The sequence below is a fragment of the Bombina bombina genome, chromosome 6, assembly GCF_027579735.1.
Source record: "Bombina bombina isolate aBomBom1 chromosome 6, aBomBom1.pri, whole genome shotgun sequence".
Lineage (NCBI taxonomy): Eukaryota > Metazoa > Chordata > Amphibia > Anura > Bombinatoridae > Bombina > Bombina bombina.
In genome coordinates, this window is record NC_069504.1 from 1129140051 (window position 1) to 1129162604 (window position 22554).

The window sequence follows — 22554 nt, forward strand, 5'->3', positions numbered from 1 at the left end:
CCCGGACCGGCAGAAGTTATCCTCCAAGCGGCGCTGAAGAAATCTTCCATCCAATGAAGTGATCCTCCAAGCGGTGCTGAAGAATTCTTCCATCCGGGCGATGTCATCTTCCAAGTGGGGTCTTAAATCTTCATCCCGCCGACGCGGAACATCCTTCTTTACCGGCGGACTACCGACGAATGAAGGCTCCTTTAAGGGACGTCATCCAAGATGGCGTCCCTTCAATTCCGATTGGCTGATAGGATTCTATCAGCCAATCGGAATTAAGGTAGGAAAAATCTGATTGGCTGATTGAATCAGCCAATCAGATTCAAGTTCAATCCGATTGGCTAATCCAATCAGCCAATCAGATTCAGCTCGCATTCTATTGGCTGTTTCGATCAGATTTTTCCTACCTTAATTCCGATTGGCTGATAGAATCCTATCAGCCAATCGGAATTGAAGGGACGCCATCTTGGATGAAGTCCCTTAAAGGAGCCTTCATTCATCGGTAGTCCGTCGGTAAAGAAGGATGTTACGCGTCGGCGGGATGAAGATTCAAGACCCCGCTTGGAAGATGACATCGCCCGGATAGAAGACTTCTTCAGCGCCTCTTGGAAGATGACATCGCCCGGATGGAAGACTTATTCAGCGCCGCTTGGAGGATCACTTCATCGGATGGAAGATTTCTTCAGCGCCGCTTGGAGGATAACTTCTGCCGGTCCGGGTCTCCTCTTCGGTTCCATCGCTGCTCAGCTGAGTGAAGACGACTCAAGGTAGGATGATCTTCAGGGGATTAGTGTTAGGTTATTTTAAGGGGGGTTTAGGTTAGAATAGGGGTATGTGGGTGGTGGGTTTTAATGTTGGGGGGGGTTGTATTTTTCGTTTACAGGCAAAAGAGCTGAATTCTTTGGGGCATGCCCCACAAATGGCCCTTTTAAGGGCTGGTAAGGTAATAGAGCTTTGAACTTTTTTAATTTAGAATAGGGTAGGGCATTTTTTTATTTTGGGGGGGTTTGTTATTTTATTAGGGGGCTTAGATTAGGTGTAAGTAGCTTAAAATTGTTGTAATATTTTTTAAATGTTTGTAACCTATTTTTTTTTATTTTTTGTAACTTAGCTTTTTTTTTTGTACTTTAGTTAGTTTATGTAATTGTATTTAATTGTAGTTATTTGTAGTTAATTTATTTAATTTATTTAATGATAGTGTAGTGTTAGGTTTAATTGTAACTTAGGTTAGGATTTATTTTACAGGTGATTTTGTATTTCTTTTAGCTAGGTAGTTATTAAATAGTTAATAACTATTTAATAACTATTCTAACTAGCTAAAATAAATACAAAGTTACCTGTAAAATAAATATAATTCCTAAAATAGCTACAATGTAATTATTAATTACATTGTAGCTATCTTAGGGTTTATTTTACAGGTAAGTATTTAGTTTTAAATAGGAATAATTTATTAAAGTATAGTGTAGTGTTAGGTGTAATTGTAACTTAGGTTAGTTTTTATTTTACAGGTAAATTTATCTTTATTTTAGCTAGGTAAGCTATTTAATAGCTATTGTACCTAGTTAAAATAAATTGAAAGATGCCTGTAAAATAAAAATAAATCCTAAAATAGCTACAATATAATTATTATTTATATTGTAGCTATCTTAGGGTTTATTTTACAAGTAAGTATTTAGTTTTAAATATGATTAATTTAGTTCATAATAGAAATATTATTTAGATTTATTTAATTAATATTTAAGTTAGGGGGGTGTTAGGGTTAGTGTTAGACTTAGTGTAGTGGGGGGCAGGATAGGGATTAATAAATGTATTATAGGTGGCGACGGTGTAGGGGGGGCAGATTAGGGGTTAATAAATTTAATATAGGTTGCGGTGGGCTCCGGGTGCGGCGGTTTAGGGGTTAATATGTATAGAGTAGCTTGCGGTGGGCTCCGGGAGCGGCGGTTTAGGGGGTAATAACTTTATTTAGTTGCGGCGGTGTAGGGGGGACAGATTAATGGTGTTTAGACTCGGGGTACATGTTAGGGTGTTAGGTGCAGACATCTCCCATAGGAATCAATGGGATGTATGGCAGCAGCGAACTTGTACTTTCGCTATGGTCAGACTCCCATTGATTCCTATGGGATCCGCCGCCTCCAGGGTGGCGGTTTGAAAACCAGGTACGCTGGGCCGGAAAAGTGCCGAGCGTACCTGCTAGTTTTTTGATAACTAGCAAAAGTAGTCAGATTGTGCCGCACTTGTGTGCGGAACATCTGGAGTGACGTAAGAATCGATCTGTGTCGGACTGAGTCCGGCGGATCGAAGTTTACGTCACAAAATTCTACTTTTGCCGGTCTCTAGCCTTTGATAACTAAGGCGAATCAGTCTCGCCACAAATACGCTGCGGAATTCCAGCGTATTTGAGGTTGACGGCTTGATAACTAGGCCCCTTAGTCTGAACTTCAAATGAGTAGTAGATTTTTTTTAAATAAATTGCAAAGTTATGTATATTTCCACTCCCCCTGTATCATGTGACAGCCATCAGCCAATCACAAATGCATATACGTATATGCTGTAAATTCTTGCTCAGTAGGAATTGGTAATTCAAAAAGTGAAAATATAAAAAGACTGTGCCCATTTTGTTAATGGAAATAAATTGGAAAGTTGTTTAAAATTGCTGCTCTATCTGAATCATGAAGTTTAATTTTGACCTGAGTGTCTATTTAAATAAAAGAAATCCAACATTTTCAGTCAAAAAGTTATTGTAGGAGAGAGTGGACACTTACTTATGCATCCATGTGATGTTAGCAGAGACACTCTGAGCATGCACAGAAGAGAAAGAGAAATACATAAACTGATTCTCCCTGTTGCCAAAAGTAGAACATGCTTTATGTATTGAAATAAAACTTATTTTTTTAATCTACCATTTTTGTATTATTGTCCCCTGTTTGTAAGTGGTCAGTTTGCTAGTAACTGAGAGGACCCAGCCTGTTCCTACAGCAGTAGATAGGTGCTTCCTGTGTAAGTGGTCAGTTTGCTGGTAACTGAGAGGACCCAGCCTGTTCCTACAGCAGTAGATAGGTGCTTCCTGTGTGAGTGGTCACTTTGCTGGTAACAGAGAGGACCCAGCCTGTTCCTACAGCAGTAGATAGGTGCTTCCTGTGTAAGTGGTCAGTTTGCTGGTAACTGAGAGGACCCAGCCTGTTCCTACAGCAGTAGATAGGTGCTTCCTGTGTGAGTGGTCAGTTTGCTGGTAACTGAGAGGACCCAGCCTGTTCCTACAGCAGTAGATAGGTGCTTCCTGTTTGTGAGTGGTCAGTTTGCTGGTAACTGAGAGGACCCAGCCTGTTCCTACAGCAGTAGATAGGTGCTTCCTGTTTGTGAGTGGTCAGTTTGCTGGTAACTGAGAGGACCTGGTCTGTTCCTACAGCAGTAGATAGGTGCTTCCTGTGTAAGTGGTCAGTTTGCTGGTAACTGAGAGGACCTGGTCTGTTCCTACAGCAGTAGAAAGGTGCTTCCTGTGTGAGTGGTCAGTTTGCTGGTAACTGAGAGGACCTGGTCTGTTCCTGCAGCAGTAGATAGGTGCTTCCTGTGTGAGTGGTCAGTTTGCTGGTAACTGAGAGGACCTGGTCTGTTACTACAGCAGTAGATAGGTGATTCCTGTTTTTGAGTGGTCAGTTTGCTGGTAACTGAGAGGACCCAGCCTGTTCCAACAGCAGTATATAGGTTAAGAATTAAATAGGTTTGGGGGTAGCAGAGTTAAATAAAGTACCAGGTAATATCTATATTCTCATATATTAGACATAAGTCAGATGTATTGGATTCATGAATTATTGCAGACAGTACCTGTTGTGGATCGCTGTTTATAAGCAACAATTAACAACTAGTTAAACTAATTGTAATAAAGAGTACAATAAAGTTTAAAAGGAAAAACAGTTCCACAATTCTTAAGTAAGGGATAACTCTGCTGATACAGAGATTATCTGAATATCAAATATTAAAAATGTTCCATATCATTCATACAAATATTTTTTATTAAAGTCAACTAGGAACATACACGCATACTGTAGCTTAAGCTAAGAATTAAAACCACTTGAACTCTGTGGATTATAAGTAGCAATCAAATATAGAGAGAATAATAGGTAATATCTGACAGCCTCGGTCTGAGAAATAAACAAACTAAGCCCTTACAATCCGAGGGCTGTATTAACGTTTTATTTATTACAAGTAAAGACCAGAGGCCGTATTATTAAACACTATGATTTCTATAGTAATATCATTAACCACAAGAGTAAGCTCATTAAAAAATGAGCAGGAGAGTCAGAGCTGCTCCTGCCGGTCCCCTGACGCGCGTTTCACAAACGCTTCCTTCCCTCTGAATTAACTAGTTGTTAGCAGTAGATAGGTGCTTCCTGTGTGAGTGGTCAGTTTGCTGGTAACTGAGAGGACCTGGTCTGTTCCTACAGCAGTAGATAGGTGATTCCTGTTTGTGAGTGGTCAGTTTGCTGGTAACTGAGAGGACCCAGCCTTATCCTAAAGCATCAGATAGGTGCTTTCTGTTTGTGAGTGGTCAGTTGCTGGTAACTGAGAGGACCCAGCCTTATCCTAAAGCATCAGATAGGTGCTTTCTGTTTGTGAGCGGTCAGCTTGCTGATAACTGAGAGGACCCAGTCTGTTCCTACAGCAGCAGATAGTTGCATCCTGTTTGTGAGTGGTCAGTTTGCTGGCAACTGAGAGGACCCAGCCTATTCCTACAGCAGCAGATAGGTGCTTCCTGTTTGTGAGTGGTCAGTTTGCTGGTAACTGAAAGGACCCAGTCTGTTCCTATAGCAGCAGCTAGGTTCTTCCTGTTTGTGAGTGGTCAGTTTGCTGGTAATTAAGAGGACCCAGCCTGTTCCTACAGCAGTAGATAGGTGCTTCCTGTTTGTGAGTGGTTAGTTTGCTGGTAACTGAGAAGACCCAATCTGTTCCTACAGCAGCAGATAGGTTCTTCCTGTTTGTGAGTGATCAGTTTGCTGATAAGTGAGAGGACCCGGCCTGTTCCTACAGTGGCAGATAGGTTCTTCCTGTTTGTGAGTGGTCAGTTTGCTGATAAGTGAGAGGACCCGGCCTGTTCCTACAGCAGTAGATAGGTGCTTCCTGTTTGTGAGTGGTTAGTTTGCTGGTAACTGAGAGGACACAGCCTTATCCTAAAGCATCAGATCAGTGCTTCTGTTTGTGAGTGGCTAGTTTGCTGATAAGGGAGAGGACCCGGCCTGTTCCTACAGCAGTAGATAGGTGCTTCCTGTTTGTGAGTGGTCACTTTGCTGGTAATTGAGAGGACCTGTTCTGTTCCTACAGCAGTAGATAGGTGCTTCCTGTGTGAGTGGTCAGTTTGCTGGTAACTGAGAGGACCTGGTTTGCTCCTACAGCAGTAAATAGGTGCTTCCTGTTTGTGAGTGGTTAGTTTGCAGGTAACAACAAACATTGAAAAACAAATACAATATTAGGTGATATTAGCTTAAAGGGACATGCAACCCAAAACATTTATTTCATGATTCAAATAAAGCATATGATTTTAAACAACTTTCCAATTTACTTACTATTATCTGAATTAATTTGCTGTCTTGGTATCCTTTGTGGAAACCTGTTGATTGGTAGCTGCACATGTACACCTCAAATTGGGCTAGATTACAAGGGGTGCAGTAATTACGATAACACCGCTCAACTGTTGCTCTTTGCACAAGTCTGGTAGCGCTCATATTACAAGTTGAAAGTAAATATTTTTTGCTTGAGCGCTAACCCAACATGATTGCGTTAACTTACTCTCCCATTGACTTCAACACCCATACTCAAACTCTAACCCAAATCGCCATAAGCCCCCTACTCTAATAGCCCCTAAACCACCACATAGCCCATCCCAAAGTCCCCTCTACACTATTAACCCCTAACCGCCACACCCCCACATCGCAAACTACCCTTCTACTAACCTCTAAAATGCCACACACCCCACTGCAAAGTAACCCACAAACATCTAAATCCCCTATCCTAACACCCCCTAAGTTACCCCAAAATAGACTAACCTTACCTTAACAAAAAAAACTGAAAAAGTAAAAAAAAAATGTCCTTACCTTTACAAAACAAAATAACTTAACAGTACTAAAAAATAAAAAAACTATCATTAACACCTAACATTACTTAAAAAATAAAAAAACCTACTGTTACAAAAAAAAAAAATACTCTAACACTAAACTACAAATATAGTAATGTACCTTTTTTAGGGCATTGTCCTAAAGTGTCAGCTCTTTTTCTTTCAAACCCCCCCCCCCCACTAAAAACCTCTACCATTAGCCCCCCAAAAAGTCTATCTAAAAAAAAATACTCTAAAAAGTGCCCTGAAAAGGCCATTTGGCTGGACATTGCTCTTTTGCTGCCTATAAAAAATAAAAACCCTAATCTAAAAAAATAACCCATCCAAAAAACCACCATACACTAAACCCCCGATCTTCATCTTCATCCCGGCGGCAATCTTCTTATCTTCATTCCAGCGGCACTCCATCTTCTTCTCTTCATCGCTGCGGCGGTCGTCATCTATATTCGTATCTTCATCGCGGTGGCGGTCTTCATCTATCTTCTTATCGTCATCACAGACATCCTCTTAATACGGTCACCAGCCGCACACTGAATTTTGAATGCGAACCCGTTTTATATAGGGGTACCCTTGCATTTCTATTGGCTGATTTTCATTTCCAAATTCAAATCAGGCAATAGAACAAGCTTTCATTCTATTGGCTGATTTTAAATTGAAAATAAAGATCAGCCAATAGGCATGCAAGGGTACCCCTATATAAAAGGGGTATCTCGCATTCAAAATTCAGTGTGCGGTTGGTGACAGCATGAAGAGGACGCCTGTGATGAAGATAAGAAAATAGATGAAGACCGCCGCCTCAATGAAGATAAGACGATAGATGACGACCGCCGCAGCAATGAAGAGAAGAAGATGGAGTGCTCCAGGAATTACGATAAGATTACCGCCGGGAGGAAGATGGAGATCCATCACCCGGATTCAAATCTGGTGAGTTCCATTTTGGGGGTTTAGTGTACGGTGGTTTTTTGGGTGGGTTATTTTTTTAGATTAGTGTTTTTATTTATTTTTTCTGTGCAGCAAAAGAGCAATGCCCAGCCACATGCCCTTTTCAGGGCACTTTTTAGAGTAGTTTTTTTTATAGACTTTTTGGGGGGTTAATGGTAGAGGTTTTTAGTGTTTTTTTTAAAGAAAAAGAGCTGACACTTTAGGATAATGCCCTACAAAAGGCACATTTTAAGGGCTATATTTGTAGTTTAGTGTTAGAGTAGTTTTTTTTTAGACGGCTGAAGACTGCTACCGCGATAAAGAGAAGAAGATGGATGAAGACCGCCACCGCGATAAAGAAAAGAAGATGGATGAAGACCGCCACCGCGATAAAGAGAAGAAGATGGATGAAGACCGCCACCGCGATAAAGAGAAGAAGATGGATGAAGACCGCCACCGCGATAAAGAGAAGAAGATGGATGAAGACTGCCACCTCGATAAAGAGAAGAAGATGGATGAAGACCGCCACCGTGATAAAGAGAAGAAGATGGATGAAGACCGCCACCGCGATAAAAAGAAGAAGATGGATGAAGACCGCCACCGCAATAAAGAGAAGAAGAGGGATGAAGACCGCCACCACGATAAATAGAAAAAGATGAATGAAGACCGTCACCGCGATAAAGAGAAGAAGATGGATGAAGCCCACCACCGCGATAAAGAGAAGAAGATGGGTGAAGACCGCCAACGCGATGAAGATAAGAAGATGGAGTGCTGCCGTCTGGATTCATATTTGGTGAGTACCATCTTCAGGGTTTAGTGTTAGGTTTTTTTTGGGGTGTTTTTTTTTTTAAAAAAATTAGGGTTTTGGGGGGGTTAAAGCTAAGACACTTTTCAGGCTATATTTGTAGTTTAGTGTTAGATTATTTTTTTTATTTTGGGTGATTTTTTTAGTGGGGTTTAAGAATAGGCATATCACTTTTTTATTTGCTAATTTGCTAATTTGTGACAAATTTGTTACAGTGATTTCTTTTTTTCCTGTAATGTTATTTTTTTTTATTTTTTAAGTAATGTTAGGTTTGCTTGTTTTTTTTTTGTTAAGGTAAAGTTAGTCTGTTTGGGGGTATCTTAGGGGGTGTTAGGTTAAGGGACTTAGATGTTAGTGGGTTACTTTGTGGTAGGGGGGTGTTTTAGGGGTTAATAGTGTAGTTTAGTGCAACTGTTTCCTCCGGACAAACTCTTAACGTGACCTTTTAATATGGATTTGAGCGTAAAGAACACTGCAATCTTGCAATCGTGTTTATGCTCCTCAAACTAACGATAGAGCTCCACTCGTAATCTAGCTCATTATTGGCTGACTATTGCATTCAACAAGCTCCAAGTAGTGCCTTGCTGCTTCAACAAAGTCTACCAAGAGTATTAAGTAAATTAGATAATAGAAGTAAATTGTAAAGATGTTTAAAATCACATCATTTTGTCCGAATAATAAAAGATAATTTTTGGGTTACATTTCCCTTTAATATAGGTTTACATTTTAGCCGAGTGGTTAGTAAAATAATTTGGGTGGTGTACCCATTAAATAGGTCTTAAACAGAACACTGTGGGGTCTATTTAACAAAGGCCGAATGGCCCCTGTTCCCCTTGTTTCCGCGCAAGCCTTCAGGCCCGCGGGAATCAGGAGTTAAGAAGCAGCAGTGTTAAGACTGCTGCTCCTAAACTCATACGCCGCCTCTGAGGCAGCATATAGCAATCCGCCCGATCATGTAGGATTGGCTGATTGACACCCCCTGCTAGCAGCTGATAGGGGAATCTGCAGGGGACGGTATTACACCAGCAGTTCACAAGAACTGCTGGTGCAATGATAAATGCCGACAGCGTATGCTGTTGGCATTTATCTATGTGCGGCAGACATGGTTCGCTATAGCGGATCATGTCTGTCCGCACATATATAAATAGACCCCTGTATGTATATATACATGTTTGTGTCAATCTGTGACATATATATGTGTATGCATATCTGCATATCTAGCAAGCGTGAATGTGTCTGTATGGTATGTACAACTGCTGTGTGTGCGCATGCACTGGTCTATAAATATGGCATACGATCATTCTTTGGGGTAACTGTGACCAGTGTAAACCGGTGCTGTCCTTAAACAGTAATATTGTCACTCTGGTTCCCGAACACACAAAAACTTGTCACTAGTATAGAGGATAATCTGAAATTCTTGTGTTGTAAAACATTTTCTTGGCTCTGTTCCAACTTCCAATGTTATTAAAGTAGTGACTGGATATTTTGCTGATAAAAATTTTTATGAATTTATAATAGTTCAGCTTAATGTTTATAAAAGAAGAAATGTGATCGTACAATGTACCCATTGGGTAGTGCCCCAGTTGGCATTTTATAATATAATAAATAGCACAGAAGCCTGTCATGTCCTTAAATAAATCAGTATAACACTGATATTATCGTCCTTTGTTCCTTCATCTCTTTATGTGGAAATTCTGTAAGTTTCTTGCCAAACATGTGTTATCTCAGCCTCTGTAGCTCATCTGAGATAAAAAGACAGCCAGACTACTGAGACCAGACATCATGGTCCTCATTAAATAAATGTGAACTGGATTTGCCACAATGACAAACAACAAACTCCCTACTCCACTTAAACCCTAAACCGCCAATACCCCACCACTATAAACGTCCTACTCTACTCAACCCCTTACCCGCCAATACCCCACTACAAAAAACTCCCTACTTAACCCCTAAACCGCCAATACCCCACCATAATAAACTTCCAACTCCACTTAACCCGTAAACCACCAATACCCCACCACAATAAACATCCTACTCTACTCAACCCCTAACCCGCCAATACGTCACCACAATAAACTTCCTACTCTACTCAACCCCTAACCGCCAATACCCCACTACAATAAACTCCTTACTTAACCCCTAAACCACCAATATCCCACCACAATAAACTCCCTACGCTTCTTAACCGCTAAACCGCCACATACCCCATGGAATAAACTCCCTACTCTACTTAACCCCTAAACTGACAATTCCTCACCTAAACAAGGCCTTTGAGAAAGCTGTGAGCGAAATGCGCATCAGCCATATTTAAGCTCCCTTGTATCTTGCTGCACATTTAATATGATATAGATTTATACAATATCGTCGTTTGAGTTATTTTTGCAGTGTTTGGAGTCTTGGACCCAACAAGTTTTAATAATCATACAAACGCCTAGATTACAAGTTTTGCGTTTGTGTTTTAACGCTGAAAAAATGTTAATTTCAGCATTAAAACAGCACCGCAGCCATTACAAGTCTTGTCAGTATAACTGTACCGCAGAGCCTGTAATGCAACGTCCCGCACACGTAAAAATTAAGTTTTTTCATGGGATTTCCATAGTGCTGGTATTACAAGTTTTGCGGTGAGGCTAAAATGCTTGCGTTCCAGCCTTTACTAACAAGATCCGTTTCGCAATCTAAGAGCAGTAGTTATGAGTTTTACGCAACAAAACTGTTACATAAAACTCATAACTAAAATGTTACAAAGTACACTAACACCCATAAACTACCTATTAACCTCTAAACCGAGGCCCTCCTGCATCACAAATACTATATTAAAGTTAATAACCCCTAATCTGCCGCTCCTGACATCTCCGCCACTAATACAATTTATTAACCTGTATTTCGCCGCTCTCAGGGCCGGATTGGTAAATCAGACCGGCCATGGAAATTTGTATAGACCAGCCCCGCCCCGCCTCCTCTTAGTCAGCCCCGTCCCTTCATCTTAGCCCCACCCCTTCTGATGCAGCTCAGACTTGCCCCACTCCGGCCCAATCTCCCCGGCAATGTAAAGACACCCTCCCTCACCTCACACTGTGTAATGTTGCCTTGTGCTATACCGTTTTAAATGCATAATTTTCTGACAATTTCCATGTACCATAATACATGTATAACAATAACATTATGCACTCTTTTGTCTCCTCACTTTAAGAAAAGTGTAGCGAACATGCAAGGCCATTACAGGGTTAACAGAAGGATTGCATTGACAGTCTGGCGCCAAAGGAAATCTGCTATGTTAAAGCTTATGCAGTGAGCAATAGTTAATATTTCTCATATCTCTGCAATATCCCAACCATTCCTCATAGTAACTCTTCTTAGTATCAGAAGCATACGCTAAGAATACAATCCCACTTATTACAGTCATCTCCCTATTATTATAGCTGAGCCCTAAGTAAAAGCTCGTTTTCTTTAGTTATTACAATTGTACCATTTAGTATTAATATTTCCCACCAGAATGTTTAGCTATTGTACCCCTGGACATAAGATTTTCTATAACCTGGGTACCAGGGATGCCCTCATCCCCAGCATTAGAGCTGCTGTATCCCATACATTAGAGCTAAGGGGTCCCTCAGCATTAGTGTTAGTGTGTTCTCAGTATTAGGGCTATTGCATCCCTACTACAGGAGATGTATTACTTTATTAGTGCTGCTGTAATCTCAGTAATAAAGCTGTATTCCAGGTATCCCAAAATTCCCTCACAATAGCAGCTGCAACCCAGGTATTACAGCTGTTAGCATAACCTCTGTATTAGAATATAATTATCTGCCAGTAACAAGGGACCATGTGGTAGAAGATCTGTGTATTAAGTCAGATATAAACACACAGTTTTAGCTAAATTCTAGGTTCATCACCTAAAAAATTCCCATATCCTGCTATAAACCTGGATACCATAACTGTATACCAGCAACACCTGTATTTTAGCCATTTCATGTGTATTCAATATAACAGTCCTGTTACTACAGGGAGTGCAGAATTATTAGGCAAGTTGTATTTTTGAGGATTAATTTTATTATTGAACAACAACCATGTTCTCAATGAACCCAAAAAACTCATTAATATCAAAGCTGAATAGTTTTGGAAGTAGTTTTTAGTTTGTTTTTAGTTATAGCTATTTTAGGGGGATATCTGTGTGTGCAGGTGACTATTACTGTGCATAATTATTAGGCAACTTAACAAAAAACAAATATATACCCATTTCAATTATTTATTTTTACCAGTGAAACCAATATAACATCTCAACATTCACAAATATACATTTCTGACATTCAAAAACAAAACAAAAACAAATCAGTGACCAATATAGCCACCTTTCTTTGCAAGGACACTCAAAAGCCTGCCATCCATGGATTCTGTCAGTGTTTTGATCTGTTCACCATCAACATTGCATGCAGCAGCAACCACAGCCTCCCAGACACTGTTCAGAGAGGTGTACTGTTTTCCCTCCTTGTAATCTCACATTTGATGATGGACCACAGGTTCTCAATGGGGTTCAGATCAGGTGAACAAGGAGGCCATGTAATTAGATTTTCTTCTTTTATACCCTTTCTTGCCAGCCACGCTGTGGAGTACTTGGACGCGTGTGATGGAGCATTGTCCTGCATGAAAATCATGTTTTTCTTGAAGGATGCAGACTTCTTCCTGTACCACTGCTTGAAGAAGGTGTCTTCCAGAAACTGGCAGTAGGACTGGGAGTTGAGCTTGACTCCATCCTCAACCCGAAAAGGCCCCACAAGCTCATTTTTGATGATACCAGCCCAAACCAGTACTCCACCTCCACCTTGCTGGCGTCGGAGCTCTCTGCCCTTTACCAATCCAGCCACGGGCCCATCCATCTGGCCAATCAAGACTCACTCTCATTTCATCAGTCCATAAAACCTTAGAAAAATCAGTCTTGAGATATTTCTTGGCCCAGTCTTGATGTTTCAGCTTGTGTGTCTTGTTCAGTGGTGGTCGTCTTTCAGCCTTTCTTACCTTGGCCATGTCTCTGAGTATTGCACACCTTGTGCTTTTGGGCACTCCAGTGATGCTGCAGCTCTGAAATATGGCCAAACTGGTGGCAAGTGGCATCTTTGCAGCTGCACGCTTTTCTCAGTTCATGGGCAGTTATTTTGCGCCTTGGTTTTTCCACACGCTTCTTGCGACCCTGTTGACTATTTTGAATGAAACGCTTGATTGTTTGATGATCACGCTTCAGAAGCTTTGCAATTTTAAGAGTGCTGCATCCCTCTGCAAGATATCTCACTATTTTTGACTTTTCTGAGCCTGTCAAGTCCTTCTTTTGACCCATTTTGCCAAAGGAAAGGAAGTTGCCTAATAATTATGCACACCTGATATAGGGTGTTGATGTCATTAGACCACACCCCTTCTCATTACAGAGATGCACATCACCTAATATGCTTAATTGGTAGTAGGCTTTCGAGCCTATACAGCTTGGAGTAAGACAACATGCATAAAGAGGATGATGTGGTCAAAATACTCATTTGCCTAATAATTCTGCACTCCCTGTAAAGCTATATCCCATTACATTATAGTGTACCCCATGCACTGACTATTAGGCTAAGAATCTATTTTATCCTATGTATACCTACTGTATAACAGATGTACCCAAGGCACACCTTCTATAAGAGATAATGATATAACCCAGGGGTCCCCAAAAATATAGATACACCCCAGGATTTTCCATAGAAATCTCTCTAGTAGTATTACCGTAGTACCTCAGTTTATCAGGCATACTCCAGTATTAGATCTGTAGCCACAACATCAACTGATTATCAGGTGTTTTAGGCACCAGGTACAGCCGCAGCTATATCCCAGGTATCAGATCTGCGCCTCAGGTGGTACTCACCAGTGTTTTTGCAGGAAGCTGATTGGGTCCCACCAAGCAGGATGAAGCCGGTTTGTATGAGGCACAGAGCGGTGAAGAAGCGGGCGGGGAGCCATCCTGAGCACGCAGTAAATAACTTACTCTTTACTCGCACAGTGTCCTCTGCAATGCATGTGGCTCAGAGAAGGCGCAATCCACATAGGTCCACTCCGCCCCTTGACTCTCACACTTGCGCTTCCCGGCCGCGGTTGCCACATCTGCAGCTGAGCTGCTTGAGCCTACTAATTTTCTTGCCTATGTGGTGGCCCAATCCGGCCCTGTGCATCTGCCGGCCCACCGGGATTTTTCCCAGTATCCCGGCATCCCAATCCGGCCCTGGCCGCTCTCCGACATCATCGCCACTATACTAAAGTTATTAACCCCTATTCCCTTGCACCTCAACATCGCCCACACTATAATAAATCTATTAACCCCTATTCCGCCACTCCCCGACACCACAGTCACTATAATAAACCTATTAACCCCTAAACCCCTGGCCTCCCCCATCACTACAACTAAATAAACCTATTAACCCCTAAACCGCCAGCCCCCCACATCGCAACAACCTAAATTAAACTATTAACCCCTAAACCTAACCCTAATGTAACCCTAACCATAACCCTAACCCTAAACCTAACACCCCTAACTTTAACATAATTAAAATAGAGTTAAATTAAAGTTACAATTATTAACTAAATGTTACCTATTTAAAACTAAATACATACTTACCTGTGAAATAAAACCTAAGCTAGCTACAATATAACTAATAGTTATATTGTATCTAGCTTAGGTTTTATTTTTATTTCACAGGCAAGTTTGTAACTTTTTTTCCCCCATAGACATTAATGGGGCTGTGTTACGCAGCTTTTAATTCCGCGATCGCAAGGTTTTATTCTGGCCCTCTCTCCCCACTGATGTCTATGGGGAAAGCGTGCACGAGCACGTCAAAACAGTGCTTGTATTTTGTGCAGTATGGAGCTTAAAACCACCATATTGCACGCACAAGCCAGCTGTTTCAAAACTTATAATGGCTGTGCTATAGAGGGTTAAATAATGCAAATTTCGTTAAATTCCCTGTAGCGCGCATAATTTGTAATCTACCTGATAGTTAATAGATGGGGGACTGTGTCCTTATCTGGATAAGGATACTTTTTAGTTCAGTGGCTTTTGTATGATAGGACAACCGTGGGGAATTGCTCCGTAACTGCACTCAAAATTTGAATTGCACTTATTGATATTGTGGGCAGTTTATGGGGGAGAAGGGTTCATTCCCTGTTTTTTACTCTACTTTTATTAGTTTGAATTAAAGATTAAGTTTTATTATTAGGCTGTCAATTCTCAGTTGGACTTATAATTGATTAAGTGAGTGCTTTGGTAAAGTGCTTCTTTTCTATCTCTGCATATCTAGTATTTTACATTTTGGCACTATAGCCCCCCTCACTGCCATAAGTGGGTATTATTACGACATTTAATATTATATTAACCCTGAAACAGACAATATCCCCAACACAAACTATCCCCTAACCTATTAACCTGTCAATGTTTTGAATATCGGGGCCTAAGAATAAGGCTCTTTTCCAATGAGAGCTTACCATGAGGGGGAGGTAATTGCAGAGTGGTTAAAGGGGCAGAAAACTATTACAATAACAAGATGTCTGCAGTCATGTGATACATAAATACATATGCTTCAAAGCAATAACAACTTGTTTGCTGCAATTGTTTTCAATGGCTATACTCCCCACCACTTGTTTTATTTAGAGGAGTCAATAAGGAGACATATTACTGGAATAGTCAATACTTGCTACTGTCATTTCATTTGCAAAATATTCATTGTTTTGCAGTACATTTTAATTTTTAATTAGGCCAATGAGGGACAGATGTTTAGTGGGGATAGGCTGCACCTTCAATTATCTGACCTGGAAAGCCAACAATTCTCAGAGCTAAATTACATCAAATCTCAGAGAGCTTCACGTTCCTATAAAGCAGAGAGAGTTGGACTAAGTCAGAAGACCTGACCAAAACCTCACCGGCATGGAGAGAAAACACAAAATTCTTTGGGATTTTTTTTAGACTTTGTAATGTAATGCAGGATTTTCTGTTTCACATAATGACCACAACATAAACATTTCTCAAGACAACATTTGTGTTTCTAAATTTTTTTGAGCACTGATGAGACTGCTTAGATCATCTCACCTGAGCAGGGCGGTTGTGAATATCAGGCCCCCAGAGAGAGTCAGTAGAGATGGACCTAAATGTAACTACTGTACATTCAAACTCAATAAACATAACCAAAGCCCTAACCCTAACCAACAGAACACATTAAAGCTTTCTAAACCGATATGTCTTATGTGATAGACAATATCTAAATATGCGAGGTAGTGAGCTCTGTATAGTAAGTAGAACTTGTCTTTTATGTCCAACCTTTTCACATGAGGGGCTGGTAAACTAATTCATTTAGAAATACTTTTCCAAATAAAAATAAACACAGTGCTTATGTATTATCAACCTTAAGATAAATATAAATATTTGCTTCAATGCCGTCAGTATCTGATGATGTTGCTGTGTAATCAGACCCACATATCTCCGTCAGCGCTGTATATCTGCTGCTAGAAGACGAATATTGATTTTATAAATTCAGATGACTTAAAACATTATCTCTGGTTCAGACATCTTCTGTATTCACTTGCAGAAGTTGAGGGCCAGATAAAATGTAAGGGAGGACCACAGACAGGTTTGTTGTAGAGCCTAAAGCCTTCGCCAGAGCTGTACTAAATTGAGGTACACAATATTTATTTAGGTGTTAAGGTTTTGGAATAGACTTTGCAAAAAGGGAGATACTTCAGAAAAGATACATTTAGGCTATCAAACATCTGTATTATGTGACAAAATGCAGAACTGTAATAAGTGAGGTGCTTGTGCATTTGGTATTAAAGGCAGGAAACATTTTCCTAAGAAAGTTTAAACTCTACAGCCTACACAAGTGAATTCATTTTTTGTCTTTATCACTATATAATCCTCATTTGATTCACAATAGCAGAACTGTCAAGAGAAAAGATTTTTCCACAAATTGGTTAGAGTTCTTGTGTATATTATGTAGTAAATACAAAGCATATGAATATGTTCAAAGAAGCTGAAAAGTATCAACAGTATCAAAAGTATCAAAAATGTTTCATGCAGAAATCAAGGGCATTTCATGGTATTAAAGTGACAATTTGCATAGCAATCTATTTACTGACAAATCAGATTTGTAACAAGTTCATTAGGGATAAACTGGATAAAATATTTATTTGTGATGCATAAAAAAGTTATAGAAAAAACTAACACTAACCACTTCAAATGAGACAGCACGCCCCAGGCACACGGCACAGCTACCTATGAGACAGCAGGTCCCCTGGCACACAGCTACCTATGAGACAGCAGGTCCCCTGGCACACGGCACAGCTACCTATGAGACAGCAGGTCCCCTGGCTCACGGCACAGCTACCTATGAGTCAGCAGGTCCCCTGGCACACAGCACAGCTACCTATGAGACAGCAGGTCCCCTGGCACACAGCACAGCTACCTATAAGACAGCAGGTCCCCTGGCACATGGCACAGTTACCTATGAGACAGCAGGTCCCCTGGCACACAGCACAGCTACCTATGAGACAGCAGGTCCCCTGGCACATGGCACAGCTACCTATGAGACAGCAGGTCCCCTGGCACACGGCACAGCAACCTATGAGACAGCAGGTCCACTGGCACACGGCACAGCTACCAATGAGACAGCAGGTCCCCTGGCACACGGCACAGCTACCTATGAGACAGCAGGTCCCCTGGCACACAGCACAGCTACCTATGAGACAGCAGGTCCCCTGGCACACGGCACAGCAACCTATGAGACAGCTGGTCCACTGGCACACGGCACAGCTACCAATGAGACAGCAGGTCCCCTGGCACATGGCACAGCTACCTATGAGACAGTAGGTCCCCTGGCACACAGCACAGCTACCTATGAGACAGCAGGTCCCCTGGCACACGGCACAGCTACCTATGAGACAGCAGGTCCCCTGGCACACGGCACAGTTACCTATGAGACAGCAGGTCCCCTGGCACACGGCACAGCTACCAATGAGACAGCAGGCCCCCTGTCACACGGCACAGCTACCAGTGAGACAGCAGGTCCCCTGGCACACAGCACAGCTACCTATGAGACAGCAGGTCCCCTGGCACACAGCACAGCTACCTATGAGACAGCAGGCACCCTGACAAGCACCACAGCTACCTATGAGACAGCAGGCCCCCTGGCAATCACCACAGCTACCTATGAGACAGCAGGTCCCCTGGCGCAGCTACCTATGAGACAGCAGGTCCCCTGGCACAGCAACCTATGAGACAGCAGGTCCCCTGGCAAGCACCACATCTACCTATTAGACATCAGGTCCCCTGGCACACGGTGCAGCTACCTATGAGACAGCAGGTCTAATTTGGTAAACTGGCATCTGTGAATAATAAAGTATTTAATATTTTGTCTATACATTGATTGTAAAATACATAGTATTTTGGGGGGACATAGCGATATAAACTGTCAGTGTCCATGGTCTATACTTAACATTTTTTATTCGGAAGGGATTAAATGCCATATACTACTCTCTGGGAATCTTAACCAGTAACTCTAACTATATACATAATTTTCAATGTTTAACATAAACCTTATAACTTTGAACACATAAATCAACACAGTACAACTTCTTGTGTTTGTAAAACCCACAGGTCACGTTTATTATGGCAACACAAGAAACTCTCGTAAACAGCACAAATAACATGGACCCGGGGGGGCGGCAATCGTGTTGTAACTTATAGTAACCCCTGCTAGAACGCTGGATCATACCAGGATCGCAGGAGATAAGCAGAGCACAGCTCAATGGTAAGATGTCTTAGCGAGTTCTCTGCTTTCTGGTGCATGAACAGGGGACCCCCAGAGGCATATTTGAGGACTTCACCCCTGCTGAAAATAGCCTTCACTCTACCTCCTCACATCCTGCACCCCTGGCTCAGACCAACCGCTAGCTGTGGGCTGTTAACCCACCACTCCAAACCGCCAAAGAACCGAGAACTCCCTAAGACATCTTAGCGTTGAGCTGTACTCCGCTTCTCTCCTGCATCCCTGGTACGGTCCTGGGTCCATGTCATTTGTGCTGTTCACTACTCACACTCACTACAAACACTGCACTTCACACAACATAAACAGATACGCACTCACCATATATACACAAACACACACGCACTTGAACATGAACATTTACTTTGGAAACGCCATGAAAAAAAAGTCATGTTATATCATAACCAAAAAAGATTATGGACAAAAAATGCCTAAAACCTGGGGGGGAGCAGAATTTTGAGTTCCTACGGAAGCACAAAACCTAAATACACCATTGTAGCCTTTTGTAGTTAAGTAGCTGAAAACCTCTAAAAACATATTTATGCAATATTCATATTTAAGAAAGGTTTTAACTATGTATTTACTGTAAATATTTCAAATTTCAATGTTCTGTACATAGCAAAATACATTCTATAAGTATTTATAAATAGATATTCCTGTATATATATATATATATATATATATATATATATATATATGTATATATCAATACCTATATATAATCATCTATATATATTTATGTATAAATATATACAGTATTTGTTTCATAAAATATCAAATATATGAGGAACAGTGACGTGCGGTGAGGTCAGAGGCTGGTGAGGCAGTGGCCATGATATGCCCGAGAAACACATATATGAACCTTACTGATGTAGCTTAAATTTAAATTTTCTCTTACATAATTCAGATGGAACATACAATTTTAAACAACTTTCCAATTTACTTATTTTATCTAATTTGCTTTGTTCTCTTGGTATCCTTTATTCTTACGCATACCTAGGTAGGCTCTAGAGCTTGGAGCTATCTGCTGATTGGTGGCTGCACATATACACATCTAGCCTATGGCTTTCCATTGTTTTCCATTAGCTCCCCACAATGCATTGCTGCTCCTTCAATAAAGGATACCAAAAGAATTAAGCAAAATATTAATAGAAGTTGAAACGTTTGAAATTGTATGCCCTTAATAATATTCTAAGTGACATATGGCAGCACTATTTTTCCTTTAAAAAGAGACATGAAAAGGGTGTATAGGCTGAGAAGTTGTCTTATGCAACATGGAGCAAAATTAATGGAATAACTGAAACAAAGGGGGAAGAGAAGGAGAGAGGGAGGGGGAAGAGAAGGAGAGAGGGAGGGGGAGAGAGAGAGGGGGGGAGACAGAGGGAAGGGGGAGAGGGAAGGGGGAGAGGGAAGGAGGAGAGGGAGCGAGAAGTGGGAGAGGGAGAAAGAGAGGGAGGGGGGAGAGAGAAAGAGAGGGAGGGGGAGAGAGAGAGATGAGGGGGGAGAGAGAGAGGGAGGGGGGAGGGAGAGATAGAGGGAGAGGGAAGGGGGAGAGGGAAGGGGGAGAAGGAGCGAGAAGGGGGAGAGGGAGGGAGGGGGGAGAGAGAGAGGGAGGGGGGAGAGAGGGAGGGGGAGAGAGAGGGGATGGGGAGAGATTAAGGGAGGGGGAGAGACAGAGAGAGAGAGGGAGGGGGGAGAGAGAGAGGGAGGGGGAGAGTGAGGGGGGAGAGGGAAGGGGGAGAGGGAGCATAAAGGGGGAGAGGGAGCGAGAGAGGGAGGGGGAGAGAGAGAGGGGAGGGGGAGAGAGATAGGGAAGGGGAGAGAGAGAGGGAAGGGGGGAGAGACAGAAGGGAGGGGGGAGAGAGAAAGGGGAGGGGGAGAGAGAGAGAGAGGGGAGGGGGGAGAGGGAGAGAGGGAGGGGAGAGAGAGAGAGGGGAGATATGAAGAGGGGGGAGAGGGAAGGGGGAAAGGGAGCGAGAAGGGGGAGAGGGAGCGAGAAGGGGGAGAGGTAGCAAGAGAGGGAGGGGGGAGAGAGAGAGGGGAGGGGAGAGAGAGGGGGAGGGGGAGAGAGAAGGAGGGGGAGAGAGATGGAGGGGGGAGAGGGAAGGGGGAGAGGGAGAGGGAAGGGGGAGAGAGAGAAGGAAGGGGAAGAGGGAGCGAGAAGGGGGAGAGGGAGGGAGGGGAGAGAGAGAGGGAGGGGGAGAGAGGGAGGGGGAGTGAGAGGGGGTGGGGAGAGATTGAGGGAGGGGGGAGAGAGGGAGAGAGAGGGAGGGGGAGAGGGAGAGGGAAGGGGGAGAGGGAGCATAAAGGGGGAGAGGGAGTGAGAGAGGGAGGGGGAGAGAGAGAGGGGAGGGGGAGAGAGATAGGGAAGGGGGAGAGAGAGAGGGAAGGGGGGAGAGACAGAAGGGAGGGGGGAGAGAGGAGAGGGGGGAGAGGGAGAGAGGGAGGGGAGAGAGAGAGGGGAGAGATGAAGAGAGGGGAGAGAGGGAAGGGGGAGAGGGAGCAAGAAGGGGGAGAGGGAGCGAGAAGGGGGAGAGGTAGCAAGAGAGGAAGGGGGGAGAGAGAGAGGGGAGGGGGAGAGAGAGAGGGGAAGGGGAGAGAGAAGGAGGGGGAGAGAGAGGGAGGGGGAGAGAGAGATAGAGGGGGGAGAGGGAGCGAGAAGGGGAGAGGGAGGGGGAGCAAGAGAGGGAGGGGGGAGAGAGAGAGAGGGGGAGGGGGAGAGAGAGGGGGCAGGGGGGAGAGAGAGAAAGAGAGAGAGAGAGAGAGAGAGAGAGAGGGGAGGGGGGAGAGAGAGAGGGGAGGGGGAGAAAGAGAGGGGAGGGGGGAGAGAGAGAGGGAGGAGAGAGATAGAGAGAGAGAGAGAGAGAGAGAGAGATTGAGGGGGAGAGAGAGAAGGAGGGGGAGAGAGAGAGAATGAAAGAGAGAGAAAGAAAGAGAGAAATAAAGAGAGAGAGAGAAAGAGAGAGAGAAAGAGAGAGAGGGAGAGGGGGGAGACAGGTAGAAAGATGGGGAGACAGATAGACAGAGGGGGAGACAGAGAGACAGACGGGGGAGACAGAGAGAGAATAGTAGTACCTTATCTAACAGTTAACCTAAGGACTAAGGGATTCAAAGATTTATAGGTAAGGTCCTACTTTTCTGATCTGATGTGTCAGTGTGCCATGTGGATTAATTTTGAATCCCTTAATCATTAGGTTAACCATTAAATAAGGTACTAGTACTATTCTGATCTGATGTCTCTCAGTGTGCCATGTGGATTCATTTTGAAATTTGAATCTATTCAAAATTAAATTAATCCACATGGCACACTGACACATCAGATCAAAATGAATAGTATAGTAGCCAAGAGCAAATTTCAGTTTGGGCAAAAATTATTCAGAAATTCAGTATTGCTGCTGCTCCAAAAATATTAAACGTTTTCATTTTGGAATGGCTGGTCACTGACACACACTAAGTTAACTGTTATAGGATAAAAGTCCTTACAGGAAAGATAAGTGGCATTAACACCCACTGATAAGAGAGCAGCCTTATACAATCAAATTATGTTGCATGGTGAGCTATGGCAACAACTCAAACAGGTGTGTGTGTTATATACGGTAGTACTCTATAGAATAGCCTTAGTGCACGCATATATCAATATCAAACACATTGGCAATGCACAAATATTATGCTAGACCTTATAAAGCAAAACACATATTAAAACTCCAATTAGTATTTTAGAACATAGGACAAGGTTAAAAAAAATCCACAAATCTCAAAGCTTATCGCGATCATTGTGATTGACTAAAATATTCTCACAGTACAGAATGAAATCACAGATTTAACGTTGGTTAAACAGAGTGGCAGAAGTAAATATCAGTTTACTGTGTGTGGGCAACTTGCGGTTAGCAAATCATTTTATTATTAAG